Source organism: Chiloscyllium punctatum, chromosome 34 (genome assembly GCF_047496795.1).
Source record: "Chiloscyllium punctatum isolate Juve2018m chromosome 34, sChiPun1.3, whole genome shotgun sequence".
NCBI lineage: Eukaryota > Metazoa > Chordata > Chondrichthyes > Orectolobiformes > Hemiscylliidae > Chiloscyllium > Chiloscyllium punctatum.
Genome location: NC_092772.1, coordinates 65866020 through 65883117, shown reverse-complemented (window position 1 = coordinate 65883117; position 17098 = coordinate 65866020). Strand labels below are relative to the sequence as shown.

Genomic DNA, 17098 nt, shown 5'->3' with positions numbered 1-17098 from the left:
CTCCACATTTCCATTGTCTGCATCCACTGCATTTCGCTACTCCATCCTATGCATCCTAATTCTTGCATAATCGCATTATAATTGCCACTGCCCCATCGATAAGTCTTCACCTGTGGCATGTACCTATCCCTTTTCATCGCTAAACTAAACATAACTGAATTATGATCACTCTCTCCAAAGTGCTCACCTACACGTAAATCAAACACCGAGTCTGGTTCATGACCAAGCACCAGATCCAATGTGGCCTCCCCTCTTGTCAGCCCTTCGACATCCTGTGTCAGGAAACCCTCCTGTACACATTGGACAAAAACTGATCTATCCGACATACTAGAGTTATAGCATTTCCAGTCAATGCTGGGGAAGTTGAAATCCCCCATAATGACCACCATGTTACTTTCACTCCTACCCAGAGTAATTTTTCTAATCCTCTCTTCCCCCTCCCTGGAACTCTGCGGCGGCCTATAAAAAATCCAAGCAGTGTGACCTCCCCTCTCCTGTTTCTAACCTCAGCCCACACTACGTCAGTAGACAAGTCCTCATCAAAAGTTCCCTCAGCCACCGTTATACTATCCTTGACTAACATGACATCCATGGGCCCATTGCGGTGCTTCAAATTCCATGAGGCAGCCATACTGTCTATGACAGACAGACTCAGTCTGGAACCTCCTCTATCCTTAAGACCTTACGCACTGCCTACGCTCCTCCATTTCCCCTTTGCACGTTCCCTTTTCAACCCACCCCATCCCACCCCACCTGCATCACTCCACAATTGGAGCTGTCAAGGGCAGAAGTGTGTAGAAAACCCTCCAGAAACTTCTCTATTCTCTTTTAAGATGTATTTTAAAATCATTCTCCTTAATCAATGTTTTGATCATCCATGAAACACCTTCGGAGATTTGCCATTATGAAAGAGTCCATACAAAGCAAGTAGTTGTTGTTATTGCTGTACATTAGGGGAAACAGAAATGATGCTTTCAAAATTCTAACAAGAAAGTCACTGATAGGCGCAGTGTGCAGGCTAAATAATAACATCACATTGGGATGGACAATAAACAAAGAAATAACTAATGCCTGTAAAAATGGCATGTCTATTACCTTGGGTGATTTTAATCTACATGTAGATTGGTCGAACCAGCTCAGTCAGGGTAGCCTTGAGGAGTTCATTAAGTGTATACATGATAGTTTTTTTGAACAGTATGAAATGTAACCGACAAGGAGCCAGCTATCCAACATCTGGCCCCCGTGCAATGAGACAGGAATAGTTAATGACCTCAGAGTTAGGGATCCTCTTGGAAGAAGTGATCACTGTATGGTTGAAGTTACAATACATATGGAGAGTGTGAAGATAAATTACCTGCCCTTGATCTCTTCATAGCCAACTGCCACTGTGACATTAACCACCTCAACTTCTCCACCCCTCTCACCCACTTCAACCTCTCACCCTCGGGTCGTGCATCCCTCCACTCCATCCGTTTCAACCCCAACCTCACTATCAAACGGGCAGACAAGGGAGGCGCGGTAGTAGTTTGGCGCACCGACCTTTACACCGCTGAGGCGAAACGCCAGCTCGTGGACACCTCCTCCTACTGCCCCCTTGACCATGACCCCACCTCTCACCACCAAACCATCATCTCCCAGACCATCCATAACCTCATCACCTCAGGGGAGCTCCCAAGCACCGCCTCCAACCTCATAGTCCCTCAACCCCACACCGCCAGTTTCTACCTCCTACCCAAAATCCACAAACGTGACTGTCACGGCCGACTGATTGTCTCAGCCTGATCCTGCCCCACCAAACTCATCTCTGCATACCTCGACACAGTCCTGTCCCCCTTAGTCCAAAAACTTCCCACCTACATTCGGGACACCACCCACGCCCTCCACCTTCTCCATGATTTTCGTTTCCCCGGCCCCCAACGCCTTACCTTCACCAGTCCCTATACACCTCCATCCCCCATCACGAAGAACTCAAAGCCCTCCGCTTCTTCCTTTCCCGCCGTACCAACCAGTACCCTTCCACTGACACCCTCCTTCGACTGACTGAACTGGTCCTCACCCTGAACAACTTCTTTCCAATCCTCCCACTTCCTCCAAACCAAAGGAGTAGCCAGGGGCACCCGCATGGGCCCCAGCTATGCCTGCTTCTTTGTAGGATATGTGGAACATCTTCCGCAACTACACTGGCACCACCCCCCACCTTTTCCTCCGCTACATCGATGAATGTATTGGCGCTGCCTCATGCTATCACGAGGAGGTTGAACAGTTTATCCACTTCACCAACACCTTCCACCCCGACCTCAAATTCATCTGGACCGTCTCAGACTCCTCCCCCCCTCTTCCTAGATCTTTCCATTTCTATCTCGGGCGACCGAATCAACACGGACATTTACTATAAACCTACCGGCTCCCACAGCTACCTAGACTACACCTCCTCCCACCCTGCCCCCTGTAAAAAACGCCATCCCATATTCCAAATTCCTTCGTCTCCGCCGCATCTGCTCCCAGGAGGACCAGTTCCAATACCGTACAACCCAGATTGCCTCGTTCTTCAAAGACCGCAATTTCCCCCAGACGTGGTCGACGATGCCCTCCACCGCATCTCCTCCACTTCCCGCTCCTCCACCCTTGAGCCCCGCCCCTCCAACCGCCACGAGGACAGAACCCCACTGGTCCTCACCTACCACCCCACTAAACACCATATACAGGGTATCATCCATCGTCATTTCAGCCACCTCCAAATGGACCCCACCACAAGGGATATATTTCCCTCCCCTCCCCTATCAGTGTTCCGAAAGGACCACTCCCTCCGTGACTCCCTCGTCAGATCCACATCCCCCACCAACCCAACCTCCATTCCCGGCACCTTCCCCTGCAACCGCAAGAAATGCAAAACTTGCGCCCACACCTTCCCCCTTACTTCCCTCCAAGGCCCCAAGGGATACTTCCATATCCACCACAAATTCACCTGCATCTCCACACACATCATTTATTGCATCCGCTGCACCCGATGTGGCCTCCTCTATATTGGGGAGACAGGCCGCCTACTTGTGGAACGTTTCAGAAAACACTTCTGGGACACCTGGACCAACCAACCCAACCACCCCGTGGCTCAAAACTTCAACTCCCCCTCCCACTCCACCAAGGACATGCAGGTCCTTGGACTCCTCCATCGTCAGACCATAGCAACGCGACAGTTGGAGGAAGAGCGCCCCATCTTGCGCCTAGGAACCCTCCAACCACAAGGGATGAATTCAGATTTCTCCAGTTTCCTCATTTCCCCTACCCCCACCTTGTCTCAGTCAAATCCCTCGAACTCAGCTCCGCCTTCCTAACCTGCAAACTTTTTCCTGACCTCTCCACCCCCACCCCCACTCCGGCCTATCACCCTTACTTTGACCTCCTTCCACCTATCGCATTTCCAACGCCCCTCCCCCAAATCCCTCCTCCCTACCTTTTATCTTAGCCTGCTGGACACACTTTCCTCATTCCTGAAGAAGGGCTTATGCCCGAAACGTCGATTCTCCTGTTCCTTGGATGCTGCCTGTCCTGCTGCGCTTTTCGAGCAACACATTTTCAGCTCTGATCTCCAGCATCTGCAGTCCTCACTTTCTCCTCCAGTGCGAAGATAAAATCTAATACCTTGGTCCTGTGCTTGAACACGGGGAACTAAAATAGAATGAGGCAGAACCTGGATAAGGTAGACTGGAAACAAACATTTTATGGTGGAACAGTTGATGAGCAGTGAAAGATTTTCAAAGACATTTTAGGAAGTGCTCAGCAAAGGCATATTCCAGTGAAAAGGAAGGACTGTAAGAAAAGGCGGTGGACAAAAGATACGGAATTTTACACCAGTTAGTTTATTCTCTGTAGTTGGAAAGATGTTTGGGTCTATTATCAAGGAAGAAATAACAGGGAATCCCGATACAAATTGTCCCATTGGGCAGAGAGAGCATGGATTCACAAAGGGCAGGTCATGCTTGACAAATCATTTTGTATTCTATGAAGACATTTCGAACAAGGTGGACAACGGGGACCCAGTGGATGCGATGTACCTGGATTTCCAAAAGGCCTTCAACAAGGTGCCACGCAAATGTCTGTTGCATTATATAAGGGTGCATGGGATAGAGTATTAGCATGGGTAGAAGATTGGTTGACTAACAGGAAGCAAAGAGTGGGGATAAATAAGCTGGTTTATTCTGGCTGGCAATCAGTAACTAGTAGCGTGCCTCCAGGATCAGTGTTGGGACTGCAATTATTTAGAATTGATACAGATGATTTGGAGTTGGGGACCACATGTAGGGTGTCAAAGTTTGCATATTAGACTAAGATGAGTAGCAGGACAAAGTGTGTGGAGGACTGGGAAACTTTGCAGGGGAACATAGATACATTGAGTGAGTGGGCAATGGTTTGGCAAGTGGAATATTATGTTCATAAATGTAAAGTCATACTCTTTGGTTGGAGTAACATTAATAAAAAGATTATTACTTGAATTTTTAAAAAGTTACATAATTTGCTATGCAGAGGCACCTGAACATCCTTCTGCAGGAGGGTTAGTCACCAGGTATAACAATCAATTCAGAAGGCAAATGGAATTTTATCCTTCATTGCTGAAGGGATTGTGTTTAAAAGCAGAGGTTATGTTCTCGCTACAGTGGGTGCTGGTGAGGCCACACCTGGAGTACTGCATGCAGTTTTTACCTCCGTGCGTGCTCAAGGATGCACTGGCCCTGGAGGGGGTGCAGAGGAGGTTAACTATGTTGATTCCGGAGGTGAAGGGTTTGACTTAACAGAGACTGAGTAGATTGGGATTATATTCATTGGAATTCAGAAGAATGGATAGATATAAAATAATGAATGGAAGAAATAAAATAGAAGTAGAGAGGATGTATCCACTGGCAGACGAAGCTCGGACAAGAGGGCATCACCACAAGGTTAGAGGCAGCAAATTTAGGAGTGAATTGAGAAGGAACGTCTTGACCTCGATAGGAGTGCATTACCCAGGGAAGTAGTTGATGCTAGTTCAATGAACGGTTTTAAAGCTAAGTTAATTTTTTAAAAAAGAAATAATTAATTAAGGAATATGCTGCGAACGTGGGTAAATGGTTCTGCATCCACAAAATGATCAGCCATGATCTTATTGAATGGTAGAGCAGGCTCGAAGGGCAGGACGGCCTTCTCTTTTTCCTTGATCTTTTGTTCTTATATTATGCATGCCTCCATCACTCGTGACTTGGAGGTGCTGGTGTTGGATTAGGATGGACAAAATTAAAATTCACAGAACACCAGGTTATAGTCCAACCGGTTTATTTGGAAACACTACTTTGCCGGTCCTTCATCAGATGGTTGTGGGATTTTAACTTTGTCCCTCACTCTTGTAATTGAGAAACAGCAACAAAAGCCACGAAGCAGTGCACAAGCTTCAGCCAACAGTTGGTATTGTGGACAATAAAGAAGGTTATCTCAGAATACAATGGGATATTGATCAGATGGGCCAATGGGCTGAGGACAGGCAGAAGGGATTAATATAGATAGATGGCCTGGGTGTCCTTGGAGAAGGAGCACGCGGGTGTCCACTGAAAAAAAAAAGAAAAAAAGAACTGGAGTGCTGCTTGTCACTGGCCACTCGGGTGTCTTTCCTATCTTCCTGGTGGTGGAAATTGAATAAAGATCTGTGCACTTTGTGTCTTTCACTGTGTCTCACAAAAAAAAAAGAAAAAAAAAATTAATATAGATAGATTAGGTTAGGATATCTGGTTGTCATCGACAGGTGTGATTGATGTCAGCGGCGGACCAATGGAAAGGCAGGGGCGGAGCTGGAGGACCTGGCGGGGCAGTTGGTCCTCCGGCCAATCAGGGAATAAGGACGGGACTAGACTATACCACGTGATCATCCTCACGGTGGGCGCGGATGTTCGGAATGTGTGTGTGCGGAGAGCAGTCGGTAAGGAAAGAAATAAACAGCAGGAAGCGGGAGGGAAATGGTGTTGGTATGGTCTGAGAGGTTTTACAATCATTTGCTGCACATCGGAAAATATAAATTTGAAACTTACAGTTCCGTTTTTGCAGCAAACGGGAATATGTCTCGTTGAGTAATCGGCCCGAGTGAGCGCCGCCATCTTTATTCGGGGCAATGATTCACTGGACACGTGCGCGGCCGCCATCTTTGTAGGGGGCAAAGTTCAGAGGGATGTATGTACAGCCTTCCCTGGTAAAAAGAGTCAGAGGGCAGGATTTACACAGAGCACATTCAAACCCAGAGAAATGGACTTTTTTCTGGATTTGTTTCGTCATTCATTTAAATGATTTGGATGTGAATAGAGGCCGTATAGTTAGTAAGTTTGCAGGTGACACCAAAATTGGAGGTATTGTGGACAATGAAGAAGGTTATCTCAGAGTACAGTGGGATATTGGTCAGATGGGCCAATGGGCTGCGGAGTGCCAAAAAGGGTTTCATTTAGGTAGATTAGGTTAGGCTATCTGGTTGGCATAGGTTGGACCGAAGAAGTCTGTTTCTGTGTTAGACATCTTTGACTGTGGGATCATAAAAGTGAACTCTGCACTGGTTCACCTCTGGGTTCTCTGATTATCTAGCTTCTTCAGTCTCTCGTGGGTATATTTTTGCTCTGTATAGTATTTTACTATTACTTTCACAGCTGCTTTGTAAATGAATTGAAAAATGTAGAGCTGGAAAAACACAGCAGCGCAGGCAGCATCCGAGGAGCAGGAGTATCAACGATTCGGCATAAGCCCTTCTTCAGGAATGCAAATGAATTGTCCACTGCTGCCCGGCTCCTGACCGTATGATGTTCCATTATCAGTTTATCTTTTCCACAATATCTTTGACGGTCAAGAATTCTTTTTTCCAATAAGTGAGTGCATTTTCCTTCAATTTTCTGACAGTCAAATTCTGCACCATTTTCATTCCCTGTAATTCATATTGCACTCCCTGAAACATCAACTGTGTATTTCACCTTCCACAGAAACAAGTGATCAATGCCAAAGCCTTGTTGCCTGTGGAGAGGGTGATGTTTGACTTCCTTGTACTGCTGCAGTTTGTGTGGTGAAGGTGCTCCCACAACGTGGTTGGGTAAGAGACATTACAGATTATTCACTCAGCGATATTGAAGAGTAGAAGATATCTGTACAAATCATCATGGTTTTAATTTCACAAAAATATTATTGAGAACTTTTGACATAAGGCTACAGATGGAGAATATTGTGTCCAGTGACCAAAACCATTGCCAAATAAGCAGTTTTTCAAGAATGCCTTAAAGGAAGAAAGTAGATCTTAGAGAGTTAGAGTGGGGATTCCAGACCATGTTCCCTTGGAGTCTATAGAAACAGTCACACAGGTGAACTCAAAACTAAACACATCATTGAGAGTCTGAACTAAAATGAGTTATTGAGATATGAAAAGGTGTGTGGTGCAGGGAGATAGGAATAATTACAGCCAGCAATTAATTCAAAGGTGCGAAAGTAAATTGTTGTCACTTATAAATGGGAGTCTTTTGATTGATCAGCAAGTTTTGGTACAAGTGAGCACTTCGGCAGTCGAGTTTTCAATATTCTTGAGATTATCGGGAGGGTGACTGTGGGATGCTGGCCAGGAGTGGGTTTAGACAATGAAATCGAGTGTTAACAAAAGGAATGAATGAGAGGTTCAGCAAATGAGCTGAGACTGTGGTGAGGTCAGGTGATATCACTGAAGTCGAAATAGTGGTCTTGGAGGGGGTCTGGCCTGTCATCCTCACCTCATTCAGCTGTTTGTCAGTATGTGAATCAAGTGTGTAACAAGCTCAGGAACTGAGTGGCCCTGGCAGAACCCAAAATGGGCATCACTGAGCAGCTGCGTGACAGCACTGTTGATGACACCTTCCATCACGTCACTGCTGAGCGAGTGTGGACTGATGGAGGGGAATTGGCTGAGTTGGATCTGCCCTGTTTTTTTGTGTTGGAACATCCCTGAGCAATGTTCCACAAAGTCGGTAGGTGCCAGTGTTGGAGCAGTACTTGCCTTGGTGGGCAGCAAGTTCTGGAGCACAGACAACATTATTATTGCCAGAATATTGGCAGGGCCCATACCTTTACACTGCTTATCCATTTCTTGATCTGATTTGAAATGAGTTTTCAACCAAGTCGATTCATATCTGTGATGTCAGGGACCAATGGAGAAGGCTCATCCACTTGGCACTGCTGGCTGAAAATCGCTGCTAATGCTGTCCTCTTATCTGTTGCATGAATGTGTGAGACCCCTCCATCGGTAAGGGTGGGGATATCTGTGATGCTTCCTCCAGTAAGTTGTTTAATTGTCCATCACTATTCTTGACTAGGTGTGGCAGAACTGCAGAACTCACATCTAATCTATTGGCTATGGGATCACTTAGTTCTATTTAGTGTTGCTTGTGGTGTTTGGCATGCAGGTTTGGTAGCTTCACCAGGTTGGCACCTCATTTTTAGGTATGCCTGGTACTGCTCCTGGCATGCCCTCCTGCATTCACCATTGAACCAGGGTTGATTCCCCTGGCTTGATGTTAATGGTTAAGTGGGGGATATCAGGCCATGAGATTTCAGATTGGGCTGGAGTACAGTTCTGCTGCTGTTGTTGGCCCACAGTGAGGCCGAAGTTGTAGGGTCAAGAGGGCTGATTGTGTGGTTGTATTTTCCAGTGCATTGGTAGATGTAATGTGGTCCATCCAGTTTCATTCCTTTGTTGAGTCTGAGCAGTGATTAATACAATGAGTGACTTGATGGTCCACTGTCGGGTTTCTTTCCCTCAAGGACATTGTCAATAGCAGAAAAACATCCCCAATGGTTCCATGGCAAACAGTAGATTCTTCATTCCAGTTATTTTTTTCTTGACTTCAGAGCCACCCTCTACCAATTTGGGATTCAAACCTGAACTTCAGTTGTATATTTTAATATTCTTGATAAATACGACAGGTTTGTTCACTTATTTTTAGAATCACTATCACAGGTTTGTTTTTATTTCCAAAACAATAAACAAATGTCCATTATCCTGTCTCCTCCATCCAACAACAAGAGTGAGGAGCACATGGAGTTTCTCTGTCAATAACATTGAAACAATCCGATCAGCTGCCTCTGCTTCTTTCCTCCCTCTCCACAAGCCCACCAAGCCATTCTGCCCCACAAGGATGCTCCTAAGTCCTAAACTTGCATTTCCTAGAGTCCCTTGTCAAGCCTTATTTGAGGTCATCTTGGCCATTTACCCGAGTGTAGCTAAATCATGGACATTCCAAATCTCTGTCTCATCCTCCTGCTTGTCACCGTCATTTCTGCCTGCACCTCCCCCCCACCCCCCGCCTTGCAATTCACAGATATTGTTCCATGAGCTGTCTGTCTGTCTTTTCTGGTTATGTCCTTCTCTCCAATTCTGCTAAAACCTAATATTTGACCTCACCATCATTGGAAAATCCTGCTCCATCTCCACTCTCCCTTTCTGAATTCATTGTATTTGGTGTCCCTCCAGGATCTATCCTTAGTCCGTCCTGTTTCTCACCTACATACTGCCACGAGGTAACATCGCCCAAAAGCACTGTGTTAGGTTTCACATGTACACTGACAATGTCCAGCTCTCCCTCCCCATCATCCCTCTCCATTACTCCACTATTACTCAGTTATCAAACTGCTTACCACGCTTCGATTAGCTGCAATTCACTCCAATGAAACACCGCAATTGTTAAACCCATTGCCTTCAGATGCTATTCCAAATTCATTTCCCTTACTGCTGTGCCCCTCCCTCTCACTGGGAAGTGTCTACACTCTTCACAATATTGCTTTCATATCTGACCCCAAGGTGTCCTTCTGATCAGACATCTACACAATCACAAACACCAGGAATTCCAATCTCTAAAATGCTGCTTGTCTCCTTCTCACCCCAGCTTCATTGCGACTGAAACCCTAACCTGTGTCGGTGTTGCCTTTAACTTAACAAATCTGAAACAGAATCCTTGATTCCGCGACTGACCCAGAATCTGGTTCAAGACTCACCCGTAATGGGACACATCCTCTCCATATTTACCCTGTCAAACCTCGACAGCATTCTGTATGTTTCAAAGAGATCATCTCTCATTCTTCCAAAGTCCAGTGAGTATATTCCCAACTTATTCAGCCTTTGCTTACAGGATAATCCCTTCAAAACAGGGATCATCCCAATGGATCTTCTCTGAAATGCCTCCAATAAACTGCTCTATTTCATGAACTAAAGTGACCAAATCTGTTCACGTTACTCCAGATGTGGTCTCAGTTGCCATTTGTTTAGTTGCCCGAAGGTATATACTCCAAACTCTTATATTGCAAACTCTTTGAAATAAGGGACAGCATTCCATTCCCCTTCCTGATTCCATGTTGTAACTGTGTGCTCGCTTTCTGTGTTTCCTGCTCATTTTCCCCCAGTCCCTTTGTGGTGCAGCTTTCTACAGTTTATCCCAAGTTATACTCTATTTGCCAACTTGTTGCCCAGGTTTCCTGTGAATATCTCTCTGTAAACTGTTTATAATCCTTTTGGAACTTTCCTGTTATGCTTTTTCTCGGAGATTTCCCCCCTCATTATTCGAAACATGTACTGTGAGCACTGGGCAGTGGGAAGCATGCTCAGTTGCTATCTTTCAGGGATACTCTGTTTCATGACTGGTAGGACCTTGTTGCCCATTGGTCAGAATGGAGACAACTTGCCCATCAAGGTGCATGAGCCTTCCACACCCCCATGTCTTATTGATGAGGCACAGCGGCAGAACGGAAGGAAAGAAAAGGAAGGAAATCCTGCTCTCCACATCTCACTGAATCTTGGGACATTCTGTCTCATGTTCAGTCACATGAAGTCCCAAGGTGGAAACTCATCAATACCCACATAGATTTGCCCTTGAAGTTCCTGCTAACCTCCGCCAGGGGTAATGTGTACAGTCCTCCTGGGCCAGGAGGAGGGGATTGTATGAGTTTCAAACTTGAACTGACAGTGACGGATTTTATAAACTTGTATTACAGGCAGATATTCAGATGGTAATCTCCGTCACTCTAATGCCAAACTCTGACAGAATTACTCCATTCATCAGGACCTGGATATTCATATTGTGTGAGAGTATTGTGTTCCAGATCAATACCATTTGCTGAATAAAAGATCTCCTTTGAATCAAACCATCCTCTCAATAGATCTTCCCAAATCTTCAACATGTGTCCTGTAACCCTTGTATAATGAGCTGATGGGTCTAAGGTTTATTATTACAACGTGTAACTTTTGTAAACCGCTTTGTCACAGCTCGCCAAATTTCCTTTGCTACAAGGAGAACTCCTCAGTTTCCCCAAACCCCTGATTCCCCAATGTCTGTTTTCTCTCTATAAGGTACACATCAGGATTGTGTTGGAACATTCTCCACTTGCCTGCATCAGTGCACCCCCCCCCCCCCCCCCCCCCAACAATATTAAAGAAAGTGAACATCCTCCAGGGTAAAGCACTGTACCTGAGTGGTTTCCCATCCACCACCTTCAGCATTCCCTTTCCCCACCCTCGAGGGACAGTGGCATCACTGTGTAAAAGACCAAGTCAGCATTGTCCTACCCGACCATAGGACTGCTCTCTCATTATAGAGAGATATCTGGTAGTGGTTAACCTGAATATTACCACAGCACATGCAAGGGGAGAGGTTGAAAAGGAGAGTCCATTAATTGCGGATGGTTATTCTTGATGTGTATTAGCAACACACATGTCACGTGAACAATTAGTGTTAAAAAAGCCCCACAAATTCTGCAACTAAAATCCCCCATTCCTTGAACCATCCTGGTAAATCTCCTGTGCCCCGTCTCAGGGACCCTGCCATCCTTCACAATGTGTGGGCGATCTGTGGTTCGCACAGACCCAGCTGCTCTGAACCCTGTGGGTGATAGCATAGAGCAACAGTTGCACTAAACCTCACTGTCTGGAAGAGAGTGAGAGACAGAAATCCCGAAGGCATTTAAAATCTATTTAGGAACACACTTGCAATGCCAAGGCTGACAGGTCTATGGGCTCTGTGCTGGAAAATGGAATTAAAATAGTTAGCTGGGAGATTTCTTTACAGCATAAACCCAATGGACCACAAAACCGTTTTCCGTCCTGTAGACCACAGACGCGTAATATAGGAATATGACAAGCCACAAATAGCAACCGGGTCAGAGAAGGTGATATTAGAATAGGTGATACGTGATTGATTAATGTTTTTTGGAGGAAAATGTGACAGAGGTTAAGCGGGACATTGTGGAGCTCAGGGTGCAGGAATCTGAAATAGAAATGGGTTATCCTGAAGGCTGGAATTAAAGAAAGGCACATCACAGAGATTTGTGAGGGTGGAAAAGATTAAAGATAGAAAGTGTGTTGAGACTGGAGGAGATTAGAGGTTGGAGGATGTTGCAGAGATTGAGATGTTTTTGATCCCAGAGATAGTGATAGTTCTGAGGCTAGAGAGGAATTACAGAGATAACGATGAGTTGTTCGCTTTCCCAACACTACCTCTTTACTGATAATGATTGTTTCTCTGTCATCATCTGCCACATCCTCCATAGGCCTGCGACAATGAGAGTACACAGACAGTATGTTCCTGTTAAGGCCAAGGCTGGGAAGCGTCGAGAATGCTGCATGACCTGAGAAATTGGGGCTCTGGTCAAGAAAATGAAGGAAGGATATGGCAGGTACAGACCCCACTGTGTTTGTGTGAATCCATAGAGGACGATAAGGGCAGTCGGAGTATACTCACGGGAAACCAGGAGGCAAAAAAGGGGACATGAGATAGCTTTGGGAAATAGGTTTAAGGAGAATCCAAAGAGATTCTACAAATACACTAAAGAGAAAAGAATAACTAGGCAGAGAATAGCCACCCTCAAAGATCAACAAGACTGTCTATGGAACAGCAGGAGGTGGGAGAGATTTTAAGTATTTGATGTCAGATTTTAATGAAAGGGGATATGAAAGTTAGAGAAGTTGGAGAAATAAATAGTGATAACTTGGCAAGTGTACATATTACAGAGGAGGAGGTACTGGATGTCTTAAAATGCATAAAGGTGGATAAATCCCTGGAATCTGATCAGGTGTATCCCAGAACTTTGTGGGTAAATAGGGAAGCTTTTGCCGGGCCCCTCGCTGCGATATTTGTATCATCGATCGCCACAGGTGAGGTGCTGGAAGATGGGTGCCATTATTTGAGAAAGGTGGTAAGGAAAAGCCAGGGAACTATAGACCGGTGAGCCTGAAGTCAGTGGCACAGAAGTTGTTGGAAGGGATTCTCAGGGACAGGATTTACATGTCATTGGAAAGGCAAGAAATGATTCGGGAGAGTCAGCATGGCTTTGTGAATTGAAATCAGTACCTTGGACTTGAGAAAGACACAAGGTTTCACATAACACACTGGTTAGCAGGTTCAATACCATAGAATTCTGGCGGAACTAGCTGTTTGAATACGGAATTGGCTGGAAGGTCAACGAGTCAGAGATGGACAGCACAGAAACAGAGACCTGTCGGTCCAACCAGTACATGCTGATCAGATATCCCAATGCAATCTATTCCCACCTGTCAGCACCCGGCCCATATCCTTCCTATTCATATACACATGAAGATGTCTTTTAAATGTTGCAATCGTAATGGCCTCCACCACTTCCTCTGACAGCTCATTCCATACACGTCCCACCCTCTGTGTGAAAACGTTGCCTCTCAAGTCTCTTTAAAGTCTTTCCCCTCATACCATAAACCTATGTCCTCTAGTGCTGGAATCCCCGACGCCAGGGAAAATACTTTGTCTATTTATCCTATCCATGCACCTCAGGTTTTCATATACATCGATAAGATCACCTCTCAGCCTCCGACGCTGCAGGGAAAACAGCCCCAATCTATTCAACCTCTATTTAACCCCCCAGCCTAGCTCAAATCCTCCAACCCTGGCAACATTCTTGTAAATCTTTTCTGAACCCTTTCAAGTTTCACAACATCCTTCCAATAGGAGGGTGACCAGATTTGTACGCAACATTCCAAAAGTGGCCTAACCAATGTCCTGTACAGCTGCAACATGATCTCATAACTCCTGTACTCAATACTTAGTCCGATAAAGGCAAGCATTCCAAATGCCGCCTTCACTATCCTATCTACCTGCACTCCAAGGTCTCTTTGTTCAGTAACACTCCTCAGGACCTTACCATTAAGTGTATAAGTACTACTAAAATTTGTTTTCCCAAAATGCCACTCCTCAGCCCATTCACCCATCTGACCGAGATCCCATTGTACTCTGAGGTAATCTTTTTCACTGTCCACTACACCTCCAGTTTTGGTGTCAACTCACTAACTTTACCTCCTATGTTCACATTCTAAGTCATTGATATAAATGACGAAAGGTAGTGGATCCAGCAGTGATCCTTGTAACACTCCACTCGTCACAGGCCTCCAGTCTGAAAAGCAACCCTCCATCACCACCCTCTGTCTTCTGCCTTTGAGCCAGTTCTGTATCCAAATGGTTAGATCTCCCTGTATGCCATGAGCTCTAACCTTGCTGAGCAGTCAGTGTCATAGTGCAGGATGCTTTTTGGACTGGAAGCCTGTGATGAGCAATATGCTGTCAGGCTGGGTGCTGGGTCCACTGCTTTTTGCCATTTAGATAAATGATTTCTATGTGAATATCGGAGCTATGGTTAGTAGGTTTACAATAGACACCAAAATTGGAGGTGCAGTGGACAGCAAAGTTACCTGAGAGTACAATGAGACTCCGATCAAATGGGCTGAGGAGTGGCAGATGCAGTTTAATTTAGATATATGTGAGGTTCTGCATTTTGGAAAAGCAAATCAAGGCAGGACTTCTACACTTAATGGGAAGGTCCTAGGGAGTGTTGCTGAACAAAGAGATCTTGGAGTGCAGGTTCATAATTCCTTGAAAGTGGAATCATAGATAGGCAGGGTAATGAAGAAAGTGTTTGGTGTACGTGCCTTTATTGGTCAGTGCATTGCGTACAGGAGTTGTGACGTCATTTTGCGGCTGTACAGGACATTCCTTCAGCCACTTCTGGAATTCTGCTTTCAGTCCTGGTCTCCCCGCTATCGGAATGATATTGTGAAACTTGAAAGGATTCAGAAAAGATGCAAAGACGTTGCCAGGGTTGAGGGATTGAGCTATAGGGAGATGCTGAATAGACTGAGGCTGTTTTCACTGGAGAATCGGATGCTGAGAGGTGACCATAGAGGTTGATAAAATCATTAAGGGCAAACAGCCAGGATCTTATTCCTGTTTCGGTGAGTCCAAAACTAGAAAGCACAGGCATGAGGGAAAAGATTGAAAAGGGATATTAGGGGCAAAGTTTCAAGCTGAACGTAGTATGTGTATGGAATGAGCTGCCAGAGAAAGTGTGGAGGCTGGTACAGTTACAACATTGAAAAGGCATCTCACTGGATATGTGATTGGGAAAGGTTTTGAAGGCTATGGGCCAAGGGCTGGCATATGGGATTAGATTAATTTAGGATATCTGGTCGGCATGGACAAGTTGAACTGAAGGGTCTGTTTCTGTGCTGTACATCTCTATGATGCTAATAAATTAAAATTAAGATAGGTTTCTCTTTTATGGAGAGTTACCAGAAGGCCAGACAATTCTCCTTAGAGCTGAGAAGGTTAAGCAGTGATTTTGACCAGGAGTTGATTTGTTTCCAGGGTATTTCATTTACAGAGAGACAGAGTGAGAAATTTTTAACGTCACAATTTTTAGTAACTATTTTCAGGTGACTGGCAAATAATGCAAAGAAAAATGTCAAGATTTTTTTACTCAGTAAGTTCTGAGCATCTGGAACAGTTTGACCAACAGCTGGATGCAGATTCAGTAGCTATTGTCAAAACAATTTTGAAATTTAACATTTTTAAGGAAGGATTTGGAGGGCTATGTCCAAATGGGAGGTGAGTTGTGATAGACTGGCACCATCTCCAGAGGAAGAGAGTACAGCCCCAATGGGCTGAATAGCCTCCAGTCCCTGTGCTCTGTGATACTGACCCATTCACTGTGAATGATGAACCAATGCAGGGCAGAGCCGTAGAGATGTACAGCATGAAAATAAACCCTTTGGTTAAACTGGTCCATGCTGACCAGATATCCCAACCTAATCTAGACCCATTTACCAACACTTGGCACATATCACTCTACACCCTTCCTATTCATATTACCATCCAGATGCCAAATCGTTTAATTGTACCAACATCCTCCACTTCCTGACAGAAGATTCCATACACGCACCAACCTCAGTGGGGAAAAATATTGCCCCTCAGATCCATTTTAAATTATTCCCCTCTCATCTTAAACCTATGCCCTCTCATTCTCGACTCCCCGACCCCAGGGAAATGACGTTGTCTATTTATCCTACCCATTGCCCCTCATGGTTTTATAAACCTCTATGAGGTCACCCCTCAGCCTCTGATGCACCTGGGAGGATCCCACCACTCGGGTCACAATGGGGCCTGGCTGATTGACACAGCTTCAAACCAATAGGAGAGTTGGCGTGATCCTCCAGCCAATGGGAGTGAATGAGGGGTGGGTCCAGCAGGCCAACACATGACCATCAGCTTTGCAGGTGCAGTGTCACTGTGAGAGGGGACTGAATGTGAAGGAGTGGGAGAGACAGCAGATACTGGGAGAGAGATGGAGTTAGTGTGGACTGAGAAGGTTGATAAACACTGTTTCAGTCTGCTGGACCTGAATTAGATACTCCGGGTAAATTAGAACCACAAGAACTTCGGATGCTGTAAATCACACACAACAACCAGAAGGTACTGGAAAAGCTCAGCAGATCTGGCAGCATCTGTGAAAAGAAATCAGTTCGCATTTTCGATCCAGTGATGCTTCCTCAGGAACTGATGTTACTGAGAAAAAAAGAGTCTGTTTTTACGCAGAAGGTAGGGATTAAATAGTAAATGATAAGTGGGGATAGAGTCCAAAGAGAGAGAGAGGAGCAGTTGGACAGAGGAGTGAATAACGATCGGACAGGGGGAGGGTGAAGAGCTGTTTATGGGGACTGTTAGTGGCTAACCATAGGTAGTGTGTAATGGCAGGCTACGTAATAACAAGGCCTGGTATGTGGGGTAGGGGGCAAAGA

General features: G+C 45.3%; 1 long non-coding RNA gene across 3 annotated transcripts in view; it reads left to right on the top strand.

Moving 5' to 3' along the window:
* Positions 1–5880: 5880 nt before the first annotated feature.
* Positions 5881–17098, top strand: part of LOC140458917 (uncharacterized) — a 30777-nt gene continuing 19559 nt past the window's right edge. For 2 of the 3 annotated variants that reach the window (XR_011953743.1, XR_011953742.1), the window contains exons 1-3: positions 5881–5941; positions 6654–6869; positions 6981–7087. This is a non-coding gene — a long non-coding RNA (uncharacterized lncRNA). Of the gene's footprint in view, positions 5942–6653; positions 6870–6980; positions 7088–12552; positions 12679–17098 lie in introns of all 3 variants that reach the window. The other variant, XR_011953744.1, reaches the window with a different exon arrangement.